This window comes from Macaca mulatta, chromosome 4, assembly GCF_049350105.2.
Source record: "Macaca mulatta isolate MMU2019108-1 chromosome 4, T2T-MMU8v2.0, whole genome shotgun sequence".
NCBI lineage: Eukaryota > Metazoa > Chordata > Mammalia > Primates > Cercopithecidae > Macaca > Macaca mulatta.
In genome coordinates, this window is record NC_133409.1 from 171,122,654 (window position 1) to 171,141,818 (window position 19,165).

At 38.0% G+C, this 19,165-nt stretch overlaps 1 long non-coding RNA gene across 1 annotated transcript; it reads left to right on the plus strand.

Moving 5' to 3' along the window:
• Positions 1-9,728: 9,728 nt before the first annotated feature.
• On the plus strand, positions 9,729-13,617 carry LOC106997798 (uncharacterized). The gene is made up of 3 exons (XR_003729137.2): positions 9,729-9,864; positions 11,266-11,324; positions 13,386-13,617. It is a non-coding gene; the product is annotated as an uncharacterized LOC106997798 (long non-coding RNA).
• Positions 13,618-19,165: the final 5,548 nt, after the last annotated feature.

The window sequence follows — 19,165 nt, forward strand, 5'->3', positions numbered from 1 at the left end:
CAGTTTTGTAACCATGTTCTCTCAGAAAGTTCCATAGTCCACCCGTCTGGAACAAAATAAAGTGATTTCCAGAAAGGTAAATCAGACATTCTCTCACGGGAGTTTTCTGCTATTTTTATTATTCTAAAAGCGTAGTTTTCTATTGCCTCAGGTTTGATTTGGGGCAGTAGGATGGCTACCCTATGAATGTTCTTCAAAAAGATTTTTCTACTGTCTTAATAACCATTCCTTTTGGTATCTAGTCTGAGCAACTGATTATCTTGTATCCAGTTTCATACAATGAAAACAAATTCACACAATTTAAAATGGAAAACTCTAATGATATTTCTTATTAAGAAAGCTCCTAATTTCTTATTAAGGGAAAAAAAGTCTTGTCCCAAATCAATTATTATTCAAAAAAGTTTCCAAACATAAGTTGTTTTATGACAGTGACCCATGATTCATATTCCCCAAAGGCCAAACTGCCATTCTGCAATAAATTACAACAAAACATTTTGTGTCTGTGTTCACAAATGCAAAGAAAGCCAGAATACTATTGGGCAGTACTTAAATGAGAAATTCTGGGATGCTGCAGAAATAATAGCAAGTGTCAAATAATATGGATTTCTTGCACTAAAATCTCCTTGAAGCAAGCTTGATTTTTCCTGGTAGCCTAAATCAATAGTAATATTGAGAAGTCATCATGCAATATTGACCAGTTGCATAGCAGATACGTCAAAGGAACGATTCTTCTAAGTTACACTGGAGGTCCTGAAAACAAAGAAATATTAATGTTTCTTACCACTGCAAAATTCCATCTCAGATACATTGCTAATTAGCAACCTAAGTTTAATATGCAAAAATACCAAATGACATTTGACAGTGTCCCCCCAGCTGTAAAATGGGGCGATAATCACCTACTCCTTAGGAATACTTTGCAAAAGAGCAATGAGTGCTTATTAAGTAATCTGGAAGCATCTGTCGCTGTGAGTATCTAAATAGCTCCTTTCCTTTGTATCTTTCCACTATGTGTAATGTCTCCTTTATTTATTCTTCTATGTCTCTTCATTATATCTTCCTTTTGTTTTTCACTGATTAGTAACTGGATTTCTTTTTAAGCAAGCTTTTATTTACATACTTGTAACTACTTGCCATTCTACTGCTCTATTTTCTTTTTTCTTCTTTGCTTCTTAATTTGAAGTGAATGACTTATGTTAAACCCAGGACAATATTTTTCTAGATGCTATGAAGATGGTGAATTGGATAGCTACCCTCCTAAATTCACTTACAATTACTTCTATAAATATTGATAGTTAGAGTGGCTTTGATTTCACTGGATGAAAATTACTACACACTCTCTCTTTCCTCTAGTTTATATTGCCCTGACACCTGGCTTCTTGAATATAGATGATCTGATTGATTAAAATCAGAATTATCTCTTTACAACCACCCATTACCTACAATTCTGACATCATTCCCCAAAACATTTTTATAATCCCTCTGTTTTCGCCTTAACCAAGGCCTTCCTGCCTATTTTCTCAATTCTAACTCATTGCTTTATTTCATTTAGAAAATGTGAGATTTTATTATTATGACTCTAAAATGTAGAGGTCCAATGTGACATATTTTAAAACTTTTCCTCGCTCTTCTTTGAAAAAATTGCTGAAGGTGAAAAGCAAGTATATCTCGTATTACATTTCATAAAAACTACTCAACAGATTCTTCCAGTGTTGCCAATATTAACATCTAAGAGTGTCTGGGGAGAGAATGCAGTTGTCTACCATGACATCAACTTGGAAAAGATAGGGCTAGAGTCCAAACATTCCTAGCTTCTCTTAATCAGGCATACCACCCTAATTATCTCCTAAAAAGAATGCTGCCATCATGTAACTCCCGCACTGAAGAAACCGAGTCACTTCCCTCTGACTACAAGATACACATTCCCTAGCTGGTCTTTAAACCTCTATATGATGCAAGCAATCACCTGAAAACATTGTGCTTACTTGCTTCCCTAAATGAAGCCTTCACTCCAGCTAAACAGCTTCACTCACTGTTCCTGCAGTAAGTTTGGTGCTTCCTTTCTACATATTTCTGTTTCAGTCACCATCATTGCACAGAAGGCTTGCTTTCCTCCTCTTTGCTCATCCAAATGCTCTAAGCCATTCTCTCTAAGATCTAGGTGAATTGGACCGTTTCTAGGAGCACTTCATGAAGTGATCCACGAGGCTCAAATAAAATTGGCAGGCTGGGTGCAGTGGCTTGTACCTGTAATCCTGGCACTTTGGGAAGCCAAGGTGAGTGGATCGCTTGAGCCCAGGAGTTGGAGACCAGCCTGGGCGACATGGTGAAACCTCATCTCTACAAAAAATATAAAAATTAGCCAGAGGTGTTTGTAGTGCCAGCTACCCAGGAGGCTGAGGTGAAAGAATCACCTGAGCCCAGGGAGGTCAAGGCTGCAGTGAGCTGTGATCACGCCACTGTACTCCAGCCTGGGTGACAGAGTGAGACCCTGTCTCGAAAAAATAAAAATAAAAAAATAAAATAAAATTGACATACTCCCAGTTAATCAATTATGCCTGTCCCTTTAACTGCTATCGTTTCACTTTTTCTAGGTTTCCATTTTCTGGTCTAAATTGTTTAGAACACACAATTCTATCTTATACATACAGCCTTTCCTTCCCTTACGTCTCCTTTATTCATTAATTACTAATCAACTCTACATGTTATCCATGAACCGTCCTTCCAGGGAAATGAGATCCATAGTCTATTGATTATTGTATCTAGGGTTTTTAAATGTGTTTGTTTGTTTTGTTCCTGTTGAGAAATATTGATAAGTGGTACCTTCTATTGCTAACATTGACACCTCATTGGGTTTTACTTCCCACCTGCAAAATGTCTGCGTTAGAACTGCTCACTAACGTCCACTCTAGGTTAAAGAATCTGTGGTTTGGTTGGTTCTACTTCAAAGATTGGTGAATATTTTCATCAAATACTTTGAGAATATAAAACGTAATCACGAACTTCACCTTTTTAGATTTTAGTTGCCTTTTCAGTTGTCTCTTGACCTCCAAACTTCTTAAAAGCTTAATCTCTAATAGCCCCCATTCTCTCTGCATCAACGTAATGCCCTTTCCTCTGGCACAGTAGTCATTCTTTCAAGCTTCCACTACATCAGAAATGTCATAAGTCAACCACATTGAACGTTTGTATAACTCTTCATTTTCCAAAATGCTTTCACATAACTTTGTGTATCATGGTGGATTTTAAGCTCCACTCCTGGCTATGTGTTATGTCTCTCTTGCACTTCTCTCTTCTTTTATCCTCACATCAATTTATCCTGCCTTAACATATTGACATATCCTTGAGAGTTACCCAATACCCTTTAGACAACAGGTGAAGTATTTGCAAAAACTATTCCTGATTTTACTGAGGAAATTGATGCTCATAGAAGATGTCCTAGGACTTGTCCAGATCTCCACACCCATTACATGACAGAGACAGGATTTAACTCAATTTTTTCTGACTTCAAATTTACTACACTTCCATAAAATCATGGCTTGCTTCTGCAGTAAGTGGTCTGTTTCTTCCTTTCTAATTTAGTGGTTAATGGATACAACTCAGGCCTTTCTTTTTTTTTTTTTTTTTTTTTTTGAGATGGAGTCTCACTCTGTCGTCCAGGCTGGAGTGTGCAGTGGTTAGATCTTGGCTCACTGCAAGCTCCACCTCCCGGGTTCAAGTCATTCTCCTGCCTCAGCCTCCCCAGCAACTGGGACTACAGGCGCACGCTGCCACGCCCGGCTAATTTTTGTATTTTTAGTAGAGACGGGGTTTCACCGTGTTAGCCAGGATGGTCTCGATCTCCTGACCTTGTTATCCATCCGCCTCAGCCTCCCAAAGTGCTGGGATTACAAGCGTGAGCCACCGCACCTGGCCGCCTTTATTTTTCATTTCTTTCTAACTGACCCGACACCTCACAAGCTTCCAACCTGTCCTAAACTCAGCTGTCAAAATTAGAACCATCACAATCTTCTCCTCAAATATTTTCCTATTTACTTACAGTCTAAATTCTAAATTTAACATGGAATTCAAAGCCCTCTGTTATCAACCTCTAACTATCTTTACAATCTTACCCATCCATTCATTGGGCAAATGTTTATTGAGTATCTGTTATATACTAGGCAATGTTCTAGTATTGGGAATGGTGAATAAGGCATATTCTAGGCAATAAGATGCCTGCTCTCTTGGAGTTAACATTCTTATTCTTTGTTCTTCATTATAATTAATGAATTGCAACCATCCAATCATGCTGAGACACTTCCTATCTTCATAGTTTTCTTCATGTTGGTCCCAGCTATCTGGTCTGCAAATTTCCATATTCAACAAGCGGACTTCTGGATCTTGTTTCTCTTATACTGTTGTATGTATGTACTATCCTTTCTCTCTGCCCTAGTTCTTTTTTATTTATTGATATAAGCACACAAAACATATTTTAAATATATGTCATGTTCACTTGCAAGCAACGTAAAGAAGAAAATCATGGTATATTCCTTCCATATTTACCTTTCCCATGGAACTTTCCATGTGGTAATCATTCAATAAATGTTTATTCACACAACCCTATGAATGAATTAATAAGTAGAAAGGTATAATCATTATCAGATAAGTTATCTACCTCAGCCATAGCACCTAAAATGGTTCGCCCAAAGATTTTAGGAGTATATCTTTTCATCTCAATGTTTTCTTTTGTTTTTCATTTACATCAATGTATAATATTTCATCAGAGTTTAAAGAGTCAGATTGTTTTATGGCACATTAAGAAAAAAATGCTGTTTCTTGCCATCTCTGCTGTCACTATTTCCCACTCCCTAGACAAAAATATTTTCAACTCTTTTACCAATTGTTTAATATTTACATTTGCATCTCTAAATAAAGTGTAATTTTTGACTTTTCAATTTTAGATTATCTATTGCCTTCTCACTCTGAAATGTGGAGCTTTAGCTCTCTTTTTGTGCCGCTCCCTCTGTTCCCAAGCACACACAGTTACATTGCTGTCCCCTAGTGCCCCATGTAAATTATTGCTTTGGTTGGGGCAACAGTCGGTGTTTACAGGTCCATTATCACCGAGACTAAGAATACTATTCACAGCTAAGCCGTACGATACACTGTGAGTATTTTTCCCTTTTTGTGGTTCCATAAAGAGCATCATTGCTTAGTTTGTGTATCTGCTTGGCTTTCTGTGTACACCACACAATGACATTTCAGGCAACAACAGACAGCATATACGACAGTGGTCCCATCAGATTGTAAAGAAGCTGAACAATTCCTACCACCTAGTAATGTCTTGATGATCGCGAGTGTGTGCAGGCCAAGGCCAATGTGTGTGTTTATGTCTTAGTTTGTACCAAAAAAGTTTAAAGAGTAAAAAATAAAAATAGAAAAAAGTTTATAAAATACAAAGAAAGAACATATTTTGTACAGCTGTACAATGTGTTTGGATTTTAAGCTAAGTGTTACTCCAAAAGAGTCAAAAAGTTAAAAAAAATTAAAAGGTTTATAAAGTTAAAAAGTTACAGTAAGCTCAGGTTAATTTATTACTGAGGAAAGAAAATTTTAAAAAATGAATTTAGTATAGCCTAAATGTCCAGTGTTTATAAAGGTCTGAAGTAGGGTACAGGGATGTCCTAAGCCTTCACGGTCACTCACCATCATTCACTGACTCACGCAGAGCAACTTCCAGTCCTGTGAGCTCCATTCATGGGAAGAGCTCTATCTAGGTGTATCATTTTTAAAACCTTTTATATTGGCCAGGCGTGGTGGCTCACGCTTGTAATCCCAGCACTTTGGGAGGCGGAGGTAAGTGGATCACGAGGTCAGGAGATGGAGACCATCCTGGCTAACATGGTGAAACCCTGTCTCTACTAAAACTATAAAAAATTAGCTGGGCATTGTGGCTTACGCCTGTAATTCAAGTTACTTAGGAGGCTGAGGCAAAAGAATCACTTGAACCCGGGAGGCAGAGGTTGCAGTGAGCTGAGATCGCATCACTGCACCCCCGGCCTGGGCGACAGAGCAAGACTCCGTCTTAAAAAAAAAAATACAAACAACAACAACAACAACAAAAAATCCTTTTATACCATATTCTTACCGCACCTTGTGTTTGATTAGATAGGTTTAGATACACAAATACTTACCCTTGCGTTCCAGTTGCCTAGGGTGTTCAGTACAGTGACATGCTGTCCAGATTTGTAGTCTAGGAGCCATAGGCTGTCACATACAGCCTAGGTGTGTAGTAGGCTCTACCAAGGACACTCCATGATGTTAGCAGAACAAAATGGCCTAATGACACATTTCTCAAAATGTATTCCTGTCATTAAGAAACACATGACTGTACTTAGTAATTCAACCTAAGATCAGTAAATGTCATCTCAACACATTCAAACTAACCTAATACAGTATTAATTGGGTCCTATCCAATAGCTCTCCCCTAGAGCTTTCTGACCTGTATTCTCGAGTCACACCCTAGGCCTGACTCAGCGGTGTTTATGGGATCCCTTTCACCATCATCCCTGGGGTTGACTTCTCCCATTTCTCAAGTGGGTCACAATTTCCCGGATCCCATCCCTTCCTTCTTTCTGAGATTATTCCCTCATTTTAGGTGGTCCCATACTCTAGGGCTTCCTAACAAAGGGTCCACAGCAAACAAAACATTTTGAGGTCTTGGAAATCGGAGAATGTCTTTATTCTACCTTCATGCCTAATTTATAGATTGGCTGGATAGAGAATTCTAGAATAAAATGAATTTTTCCACATAATTTCGAAGGCATTAAATTCATTGTCTTCTAGCTTCCAATATTTCTACTATGAAATGTCAAGTCACTATGAATCTTGATTCTTCTTATAAAATCTCTTCTTTCTAGAAGCTCACAATATATTCTCTTCATCTCAGAGTTTCAAAAATGTCCTAATGATGTGTCTTAATGTTGGTGGGCTTTTTTGTTTGTTTTTTGTTTTTTGAGACGGAGTCTCGCTCTGTCATCCAGGCTGGAGTACAGTGGTGTGATCTCGGCTCACTGCAAGCTCCGCCTCCCAGGTTCATGCCATTCTCCTGACTCAGCCTCCCAAGTAGCTGGGACTACAGGCACCCACCGCCAAGCCCAGCTAATTTTTTTTTTTTTTTTTTTGTATTTTTCTGAAGAGATGGGGTTTCACCTCGTTAGCTGGGATGGTCTCGATCTCCTGACCTCATGATCCGCCCACCTTGGCCTCCCAGGCATAAGCCACTGTGCCCGGCCTTAATGTTGGTTTTTAAATTATTTCTGGTGCTGGATCCGTGTGGTTTATTTTGATCTAAAAACTCATGTTCTTTCATTTGGGGGAAATGTTTTTGGATTGTTTCACTGATGATTTCCTATTCTCTATTTCTTGAGTTGTCTCTTTATGGAACTCCTATCATATAGACGTTGGACCTGCTGGACATATCCTGTATTTTTTTCTTATCTTTTATCCCTTATTTTTTATTTTTGCTCTGCTTTTAGAAGATTTCCTCTAATTTATCTTCCAACTCTTCTATTGCTTTTTTTACTTTCACAATTCTATTTTAAATTATTTTAAAGTTCTTCTTCCTCAAAATATTCTTTTTCTAAAATAGCACCCTTTTCTTGTCTTTTACATGCAATATCTTATCTGAACGTATTAAGGATCATTTTCAAATGTTATCCTCCCCTCCAGGTTCTGTTTTCTCTCATTGCTTTTTTCCCTGACTGTTTGTTTCCGTGTCTCCCATATTAGAATCCCATCCTAGTAATCCTTGTGTGGCTACTCCTACTAGGCATGCGTGCACTAAAAACCGATTAGAGGCCAGGTGTGGTAGCTCATGCCTGTAATCCCAGCATTATGGGAGGCCGAGGTGGGTGGATCACCTGGGGTCAGGAGTTTGAGACCAGCTTGACCAATGGTGAAACCCCATCTCTACTAAAACTACAAGAATTAGCCGGGCGTGGTGGCACACACCTGTAGTCCCAGCTACTCAGGAGGCTGAGACAGGAGAATTGCTTGAATCCGGGAGACGGAGGTTGCAGTGAGCTGAGATCGTGCCACTGCACTTCACCCTGGGCAACAGAGCCGGCTGGGTCTCAAAAAAAAAAAAAAAAAAAAAAGCCGACTGGAGGAGGAGTGTGTGACTAGTTATTGACCAGGGACTTCACTGTATCGTGGCCTGCCTACTGGAGCCCTCATTGGCAATATTTTCAGATCTTTTCTTTTTTTTTTTTTTTTTTTTTTGTATTTTTTTAGTAGAGACGGGGTTTCACCGTGTTCGCCAGGATGGTCTCGATCTCCTGACCTCGTGATCCGCCCGTCTCGGCCTCCCAAAGTGCTGGGATTACAGGCTTGAGCCACCGCGCCCGGCCTTTTCAGATCTTTTCTATTGGGCTGGTCAAATTCCCCAGAGAAGACTTCTATTCGTCTGCCTAGGGAATATGTGTTTGTGTATGCTTGTGTATGCACTCACAAGAGTGTGTGTGCTTAGCAAACGGTGTTCCAACCTAGAAAAGGTTAAGAAATATGAAGAGTTTTTGCAGTTAGTGCGTAAGCTCAACTGCCCACTTTTTAGTTCGAACCCTCTGTGTCTGTCTCCAGGAACTAAATCTCTTAGATCTTCTGCTAAGATGGGTAGCTGACCTGTTTCATGAAGTGGGGAGGAGATGAGAAGGGCCAGCTGCTTCTTCAGCAACCTTACTTGCAACAGAACTTCCAGAGATATCTGATGATGCTCATTCTTGGATTTGTACTTGAAATTAAAAACAAAACAAAACAAAAAATCAGTCTGCTTCTCAGCTCTCTCTGAAGTTGGCTGAGAATCCAGCTTTCTCAGATCTCCTCCCAGCTTCCAAGTTTCTGTTGCTGTTGTCTCCATTCTTGTTTATTTTGTCTTTGTATGCTGTGTCTTTCAAAAAAAAAAATTATTGTCATTCAAGCAGTAGCATTGAGCTAAATGCTAATGGTTAATCTGCCATCTTTAAATATCCTAGAGTATCTATTTGCAGTGGAAAAAATACCTGGGTTATTGTTTAATAATAAGTTATTTTTGAACATGAGCTTTCATAAAAACAGAACTTTAAGAAAAATGTAATTGTTCTTATAATTTCTATATTGTCTGGGAGAAAAAATGATTGCTAGACAGTTACCATCAATGAGTAAAAATGTAAGAAAAACAAGTAATGTTTAAAATTTTTTAAAAGCAGAAGAAAATCATTTTTCTTAATCTTAAATTTTTTCATTGTTAAAAAACATAACTTCATTCTTGTTTTATTCAATCTGTATCCTGTTAAACTGGTCATTCTGAATCTATGGCCTTTCAGAGGGCTGGCATTGCTATTCTAATATATACCTGTGCCTCTGAGGTTCCTGTAGGTTAGTTTTTGCTGGGCAGAAAACTGCCATTACTAGCACTGAATTTCAATGACTTCCTGCAGGCAAACACCTGGAGGCAATTACCTGTACTTGTCTGCTAGCGGATGCAAATATGCTTTAGGATAGGAAAACTATGTCTGATTTTTAAAAAATGAATCCACTTCCTTTGTGTAATGTTTTACTTGTGTTGGAATAAAATGCTAGCTTATCCAGTCCTGGAATTTATCCATTAACCAATTACATGTTGGTCAATCCACTTTTTCAGCACAGAATTTCCAAACATTAGTGATTTTCTATTACCCTTACCCACCTTCTGATGTCAAAGCTCTTTTGCTGTCTTACAGGATATGGGTCAGTGACAATGTGGGAAGAAACAAGAAAAATCAATAACCTACATTTTAATGTGAAATGACAACATGTTCAACTTTGACTACAGACTTCCCAGGCATGGTTCAGGAGAGAATGCGAGAACATGTAAAATACATCATTCTTTATATTATGTTGATGCATAAGTAATTGTGGTTTTTTTCCATTAATGTACATGTGGACTTAGTAATATTTTAATTTAATTTAGATTGATTTAATTAACAAATTTATTTATCTGTTAGTTTCTTTTTTAAAAATGGAGTCTTGATCTGTCACCCAGGCTGGAGTGTAGTGGTGTGATCATAGCTCACTGCAGCCTTGAGTTCTCGGGCTTAAGCGATCCTCCTGCTTCAGCCTCCTGAGTAGCAGGACTACAAGCACGTGCCATTATATCTGGCTAATTTTTATTTTAATTTTTTTGTAGTGGCAGGACCTGGCTATGTGGCCCAGGCTGGTTTCAAATCCTGGTCTCAAGTGATCCTCCTGCATAGGCTTCCCAAAGTGTCGGGATTATAGGAGTGAGCCACTGCACCTGGCCAATATTTTATACACCTAGATACAATCTCTGGAGAAAATCTTGGGGATGACTGCTACTTTAGCTAAGCCATGAATGCTCTGCATTTAAATTTAAATGTAGAATTAGGGCCAAGCATGGTGATGCACGTCTGTAATCTCAGCTACTTGGGAGACTAAGGTGTGAGGATCCTTTGGGTTTAGGAGTTCGAGATAAGCCTAGGCAACCCAGTGAGACCACTGTCTCATATTAAAAGTGAAAAAAAAAAAGAGATAAATGTAGATTTAAATTGCACTCTTAGAAATATCAGACAATAAAATACTTTTAAAGATTTAAAATTATTTGTACTAAATAATAATGATTTATGGTTTTGTAGACTACTGCAGTTAGGGCAGACCAATCATTATGCATGCAAGAAGACCTGTTGTTCTTTAGTGCAAGTTCAAAGTTTCACATCTTTCTAATTTTATTCTTATTCAGACAAAACTATGATGATTACCACACTTTAAAACTTCCTTATTTTCAGTATAACCAAACTATTACATAAATTTTGATGGAAGTTTCATTTCTTTCCTTCATTCTTCTTTCTGTAATATCTCTCATTTTTACATTTAGTGAATCATTTTTTAAAAATTCTTATTTTTTTCTGCTATTTATAAGTACAGCTTCCTAGAGCCTTTAATTCTTGTTTTATAGATATATCTAACAATTTGGTTCCCCCGAGGATATCTTTCAAATTTCTACTGTACACATTACTAATGTATAAAATTTCTGTTTTATTATACAAGGCCTTCTAAGAGCACCTGTCAAAAATACTGCTGTAAATAAATCCTGTTTTTTATAGTTTTAGTGTTACAGTTAGCTATTGCATTCCAAAGACTTGATGTTTAATAAAGCAAGCACTATGACCAACAATATGCTGTGAAAATGAAACTATGCTTACAGCTTTCTTTAATGACTTAAAATACTATCATATTTTGTTCTAACCTCTACAGAATTTTAGAACCAGAAGGAACCTTAGAGATGATGAGAACTTAACACCTGGATTTCACAGGTGAGAAATGGAGACCTTGACTGGGGAACTTTCTCGGGTCACACAACTAGTTATCCACTTTCAGCTTGGTCTTCTTTCAATTTTCATTTGCCTCCTAAATAAAAGATCTGCTGGCTCAGACTCAATGTTTGGCCCAATGTTTCAGGTTGAAATAGCCTCCATCTTTGGTCGGGCGTGGTCGCTTACGCCTGTAATCCCAGTACTTTGGGAGGCCGAGGCAGGCAGATCACCTGAGGTCAAGAGTTCAAGACCAGCCTGACCAATGTGGTGAAACCCCGTCTCTACTAAAAATACAAAAATTAGCCAGGCATGGTGGCGCACACCTGTAATCCCAGCTACTTGGGAGGCTGGGGCAGGAGAATCACTTGAACCCAAGAGGCGGAGGTTACTGTGAACCAAGATGGCATCATTGCACTCCAGCCTGGGCAACAAGAGCAAAACTTCATCCCCCACCCTGCCAAAAAAAATTTAAAAATAAATAAATAAATAAACGAAATAGCCTCCATCTCCTTCCACCCCTCAGCGGAGTCTCTTCTCATTCAAACTCTGCCTTTCCTTGACGATCAGATGATGCCCCTTGGTTGAAGCATTGCCTGATCCCATTCTCCTCTGAATTCCTGGGAAATTTTAGTCACACTTTCAGTGGTTAAGTGGTTAAATACAAATTTTAGTCTTTTGCTATTTATAAGGCACCTAAAACATCATGATGTATTAAGTGCAAAAATGTAAAAATGAGTAAATACACGCCAGGTGAAACTTAATTTAAGGAATGCTAGTTGGCAAGAAAAAAGGCAGGAAGTACTGATAAATGCTACAATGTGGACATAATTCAAAAATATTGTGTTCAGTGAAAGAAGCCAAGCTTACATGTTGTATGAGCTCATTTATATGAAATGTCCAAAAGAAAAAGGCAGACAATAAGAGACAGAAACTGCATTACTCATTGTCTATGGCTGGTGATGGAATGGAGAGTGATGGTGTGAAGTTTCTTCTTAGGATGATGGAAATGTTTTAAAATTGGATTTTGTTGATGGTTGCACAACTCCTTAAATAGAGTAAAATTATTATTAAATTGTACACTTAACACAGGCGAATTTGATGATATGTAAATTATATCACAACAAAACAGTTTTTAAAAACATCAGTTAAAGTGATAAACATAAAATGGGACCCAAATAGATGATTTTATACTGGTATAATAAAACTTTGAAAGTCATTAAGTGTTATATGCTAAGTAGCATTGCCTGAAATATATACATTTAAAAATTAGAAAAATTCACCTTCAAAGAAAATTATGGAATTCATACCTATAGCATGATTCCTTTTTTTTTTTTTAAACCTCAATATTCATTTGTATGCATCTGTTAAAAGACAACATTAAGTTAACACTTCAGGAGGAAAGAACAGGAGGGGGCCGCTTGGGCAAAGATGTTAAAATTTTCTATCATCTCTTATTTAACTTTTACAATGAGCTTATTACTGGAGTAATTAAAATAAAATCCTCATCAACTCAGTCTTTAAGTTGAGCCAAGCAAAACATCAAGCAGACAGTAACAGAAGCATGAATGTGAAGGATCAAATAGTAAAATTAGTATTGATGGTTAATGGACATGAAGAAAAACTTTGTTCCTTAGAAAGACCTACTTTTCTGGCAGCTGCAGAATCACAGATTATTTACATCAGTTATGCAAATCGGGCCACCAGCTCTGATCTGTCAGAGAGAAATCCTGAGCCTGCGCTTTCCCTCCGGCTGGATACCAGATAAGGCATGGCCTCAAAGATGTCCATCCTGTGGGTGCAAAATAGAAATAAAATAAAACGACGGTTGTTTTTATAATTAGTTCCAAACGTTTTTGAGCAGGCGTTTTTGGAGAGCGCCTATGTTTCCAGAACATTCATTTGAGAACACGCATTGTGGAATGTGCCCCCTCCAAGGCCAGGTCACTCAGCGGGGGTTACAGCTGGGCAGGCGCCTTTAGGAGGTGGGTGAGATGGCTGACTAGTACCATCAGTTCTATCACACGAGTTACCAATATTTTACCACCCCTCCATCCCCCACAGGCTGTGAAGCAAAACGGAACAGCTGGGCACGCACAGGGAGGATGTCTGTACCGCTGTTGTTCTAGGTTTGTCAGCCGGGGCGGGAATCAAGGAATCCAGGGGCTAACTTGTCCTGCTCCAAGAAGCAAAAGAGCCCACGCCATTGCTGACTGTGGCGCTGTGAATTTTGTTATCTTCACTCCTTTCCAGAATGGACGTTTTCTTTGAGAGTGGCCTCAATAAATCATAGTGAAGCTAATTTGATGTTGGTTATGAGTTGTTGTTGTTAAGAATTATGCCACTCTTAAGGCTAGTGAAGAAGAACTAGAGATTAAATTTGGAAACTAGGACCCATCCAGAGAACCTATGACAGCCTATTTCAGAGGAAAATTTTTCAGAGAAAAATTGTAATACACTTCCCACAGCGGAAGTGGTATAGATAGTTTTTTAAGACCACAATGCTATAAATGCAATCAAAGATTTTAAATTGGAAAAAATCTCCAAAACTGTTCTTTCTCCCCCAAATCCAACTATTTGAAAATATCAAGACACCCTCCTAAATAAGACTTAAGTCAACAAAGGAATCAAATATGCCATTATGGATTTAAACATTATTAATATATTCAGATATTGGCATAAGGAAAACATTCCTTATCAATATAACAAAAGCTATATTCTGAGAAAAAAATCATTTTAAGATGTTGGTCAAAGGATATAAAGTTTCAATTAGGCAGGATGAATAAACTTGGGAGGTCTAAGTTTACAAATGCCATGGCAGCCTCAGGAAGTTATCCTATATGGTCTAAAAAGGGAAGGCATGAATAATCTGCCGCTTGTTTAGCATATACTCAAGAAATAACCACAAAAATGGGCAACCAGCAGCCCTCAGGGCTGCCCTGCCTATGGAGTAGTCATTATTTTATTCCTTTACTTACTTAATAAACTTGCTTTCACTTAAAAAAATAAAAGTTTGGGAGGTCTAGTATTGTATAGTATGGTGACTATAGTTAATAAAAGTGTATTGTGTATTTAAATATTGCTAAGAGAGTAGATCTTTATTCTCACCACAAAAAAAGTATATGAGGTATGGATATGTTCAATAGTTTGATTTAATCATTTCACAATGTACTTCATAACATTACTTACAATGTATATCAAAACATTACTTACATTGTACACCACAAACATAATATATACAATTTGTATTTGTCAAGTGTACCTTAACCAAAAAAGCATCTTAAATTTTTTTAATCAAAAAACCAGAAAGATTAAAACTAAAAAATAAAAATAGAAAAAATTCTAGTGTTTAACTCAAGAAGCTGATATCGCAATAAAGTAAATCTAAGAAAGGGAAGAGGAAATAATTATTAGATGTAAAAGTGTAATAATAAATTAGAAGGATAGAAAAAGTGATAAATACAAAAGATCATTACTTAAACAGTCCAATAAAACTAATAAATATCTACCAAGGGCCGGGTACGGTGGCTCGTGCCTGTAATCCCAGCACTTTGGGAGGCCAAGGTGGGCAGATCATGAGGTCACGAGATTGAGACCATCCTGGCCAACATGAAGAAACCCTGTCTCTACTAAAAATACAAAAATTAGCTGGGCTTCGTGGCACATGCCTGTAGTCCCAACTATTTGAGAGGCTGAGGCAGGAGAATCACTTGAACCCAGGAGGCGGAGGTTGCAGTGAGCCGAGTTCGTGCCACTGCACTCCAGCCTGGCAACAGAGTGAGACTCCATCTCAAAAAAAAAAAAGAAAGAAAGAAAGAAACAAACAAACAAACAAAAAACTACCAAGTTTGGTTAAGAAAACCAAAACAAAACCATAAATAACTAAAATTAGGAACAATAATGTTGAACCACAGATTAAAAGGAAATTTAATGAGAATGTAGAAGACAATATTCTCTTAGTTTTTTTTTCTGAAATGATGTTGATGCATCCTAAGGGATGATCTATGCCAGAATGGTATGCAAATAAAATATTGGGACACTTATTTTTATGTTTTTTATTTTAAAAATGGAAAATAATCTGTCCAGATACTGAAACTACTGTTTCACAGTGGCCCCCTACTCAGTTCCTAGGCCAGGCCTGTGTTCTCCTTGGTAGAGGAGGGAAGAGTGGGGTTTCACCATCCTGAGGAGTTGATGTTTATGCTCTTGGTTCTTTAGCTTGTTGGGACATATATACTGAGCTAAATAGAATGCAGAATAGATTATTTAAAATAATAGAATGTTTAAAATTAGCCAGGCATGGTGGCGCACACCTATAATCCCAGCTACTTGGAAAGCTGAGGCAGGAGAATCGCTTGAACCCAGGAGGCAGAGGTTGCAGTGAGCTGAGATCACACCACTGCACTCCAGCCTGGGTGACAGAGCGAGACTTCATCTAAAAAAAAAAAAAAAGAATGTTTACAATTCCCTGAAATGAGATGAGGAATTAGCAGGAATATATTTTCCATGGAGATTCGCTAGCTGTGTTTTGTCAAACAATTTTTTAAAGAATGTTTTCCCCCCCTATCTTCAAGCTGGGCTAAATGGAGACTCTTTAAAAAGGCATACAATGTGGGTAGCTTCAATATACGTGACACAACTTTGGTATATACTCTTCCCTTCTATAATGTGGGCTCTCTTTTCCCTTAGCTCGTCTTTCAAAGTAAACCTTTTCCCATTTAAAAAAAGAAAGTTGAATTTGTGAGGATGTTGTGGGAAACCAGCCACTCCAGAATGCCACTGTTTTTCTTTACAGTGCAGTCCCTTGGCCCCGCAGAGCCTGGCAGGTAGAGAGCCTGGAAAGGTTCAGTGAACAGCATCACTGATCACCACAAAAGATTTACCCCTCACCGCTCCTAGATTTTACCATAGTGGTATCTGGCCCCATAATGTGAGGTGCCTCCAGAGAACCAAACTAAGGGCCTTCTGGGAATATTGTTTTCTTGGAGCCTTCCTTTTATGATTAATCCACGGATCAATAAAAGTCCACAAGTTTCTAGTATTTCACTCTCTTATACATATTTCTTTTTGAAGATACAGAGGTGTGTTCAAAGCAGTCTTCTTACCTTGGAGGATCATCCTGAAACCTGACATTTCCAAGAGGGGAATGAATGGCAGTTGTCTTTTACAACCTCTCCTTTTACTTCTCAAAACGATTGGCAGAAAGTGCATTGCTCTCCGAGGGAGAGTTTGCACCCGCAAAGCAAAGGGGGCATTGGTAAAACACACTGATGCCAAAAATAACCGTCTTTTTTTCTCATTTAAATGTAAGCTGTTTTCTTCAGCTACTTTCAGTTCTCCTCCCAAGGGTGTGACATTGACTGGGAAGAAAAACATCTTCAAGGAACAAGCAGTGCAGATTGGTGATACCATTTGCTTTAAAAGTATCTGGGGGCCGTGCGCGGTGGCTCAAGCCTGTAATCCCAGCACTTTGAGAGGCCGAGACGGGCGGATCACGAGGTCAGGAGATAGAGACCATCCTGGCTAACACGGTGAAACCCCGTGTCTACTAAAAAAATACAAAAAAACTAGCCGGGCGAGGTGGTGGGCGTCTGTAGTCCCAGATACTCTGGGAGGCTGAGGCAGGAGAATGGCTTGAACCCGGGAGGCGGAGCTTGCAGTGAGCCGAGATCGCGCCACTGCACTCCAGCTTGGGCGACACAGCGAGACTCCGTCTCAAAAAAAAAAAAAAAAAGTATCTGGGGTCCAAATGTTTCAAATGATAGTAATTGTTTTTTTTTTTTTTTAGATTTGGTATGTATTATTCAATTATTGGTTAAAATATATTTTATCAAGTCAAATCTTAAAAATATTTTGTTCTTTCTCTAAATTGTTTACATTTTCTGCCTATTACTAAACATTTTATGTTATGTAATAGCTGCTAGAATAGTTATTTTTTAGCAGTGTATAACACCATTCATTGATTACAGAAAATGTTTGCTAATAATGCAAACAAAATTAAGGAAGCAATTTTTGGATTTTTAGATATGATTTTTAGTTAACTATTCCAAAAAGCCAAATACCAAAATTCAATACATAAGATGCACACACATATAATAAATATCATGTTTTTATGCTACTCCTCCCTTCATAATAACGTCACTTTATCTATATATTACATTTTTTATTAGAAATTAAGATATAAGAAAAAGTACAGATTTACTCTTGCTTTTTAACTTGTAAAGTGGATAATTTCATTATATTGAATCTACACAATTTAAATCTTAATCACTTTTAGTAAACTGCATTGCAAAATGTGCTCCATAATTTATTTTGCAGTGTTTTCATCACATTCCTTGAAATATTCACATTTATGTACATGTTATTTATAATATGTGTAAATAAACACTGACATTTATTTGAATTGAAAAATGCAGTGAGTGATTTTCTGATGCGAACTAAATCTCTATTAGTTGATAGATTTCAAAATGAGAAAAAGCTTTGCTAATTAGGTTTCAAAGCAGACATTTTCCATAAATTGAATGCTCTAAAGCTATAACTTTCAATAAATTGGTTCCATTATTAGTTCTAAATATATAAAAATACATATTTAAAGCATTTGATAAGGTAAAAGGGATCATTACAAAGATATTCATTAGAAAATTTTTGATGTAAAAAGTAATTTGATTTTCTTAACCCCTTTTTAAGAATAAGCTTTTATTTGGAGTATAACATACAGAAAGAGTCCTTAGGTTATGAATGTATAGTTCACCGAATTATCACTAGGTAAACTCATCTGTGTATTCACCACACAGATAAAAACATAAAAGAAACACTACTAGCATCTCAGAAACCTTTCTCATCTGTCCTCTTAATCTGCCAATTTTTTTTTTTTTTTTTTTTTTTTTTTTTTTTTTTTTGAGACGGAGTCTCGCTCTGTCCCCCAGGCTGGAGTGCAGCGGCGCGATCTTGGATCTCAGCTCACTGCAAGCTCCACCTCCCGGGTTCATGCCATTCTCCTGCCTCAGCCTCCCGAGTAGCTGGGACTACAGGCGCCCGCCACAGCGCCCGGCTAATTTTTTGTATTTTTAATAGAGACGGGGTTTCACCGTGGTCTCGATCTCCTGACCTTGTGATCCGCCCGCCTCGGCCTCCCAAAGTGCTGGGATTACAGGCATGAGCCACCGCGCCTGGCCTTAATCTGCCAATTCTTTTTCATATATTGATTTGAACAAGTTATTGCTAAGTGAAAACTAGATTCAAAGCAAATCAATATATACAACAAGAATAATAGCTAATAGGTGTGTTAGATTAGATTATTCCGCAAACATTCACTCCCCCATCTCACACATCCATGGTAAGAATATTCATCGGCCTCTTGATGCTGGACATGGTCTCTAACTTTCTTTGGCCAGTGGCCATGTGCTCGTTCTAAGAAGTGTAGGCTTTAAAGATGTACCGTGTGCTTTGATCCCTGACACAAGGAGTGTATGCCTCAGGGAGCCACTGCGACTTCATCCTGGACCCCAGAGTGAGACACACGGAACAGGCTGGAACTGACTTGCAGCCGAACCCAGGTTTGCCCCAGTTCACCTGCATACTTGCTAGAGAGAAAAAAACCTGCTTTTTTTCTTACATGCCACTCAGATTTTGTTGGTTGATTACACAGGAAAGGCTGACTCATGTAACAATCCCTTGATAAATCTCAACGAAGCCTAAGTGAACAAACTCTAACCACTGAGGAACACATTCATTCTTTGCTTTTGTCACAATTGAAGAATGAATTAGAATTGTCAAAAGATAGATTATTAGCTCGCCTCCCGGGTTCACGCCATTCTCCTGCCTCAGCCTCTCAGAGTAGCTGG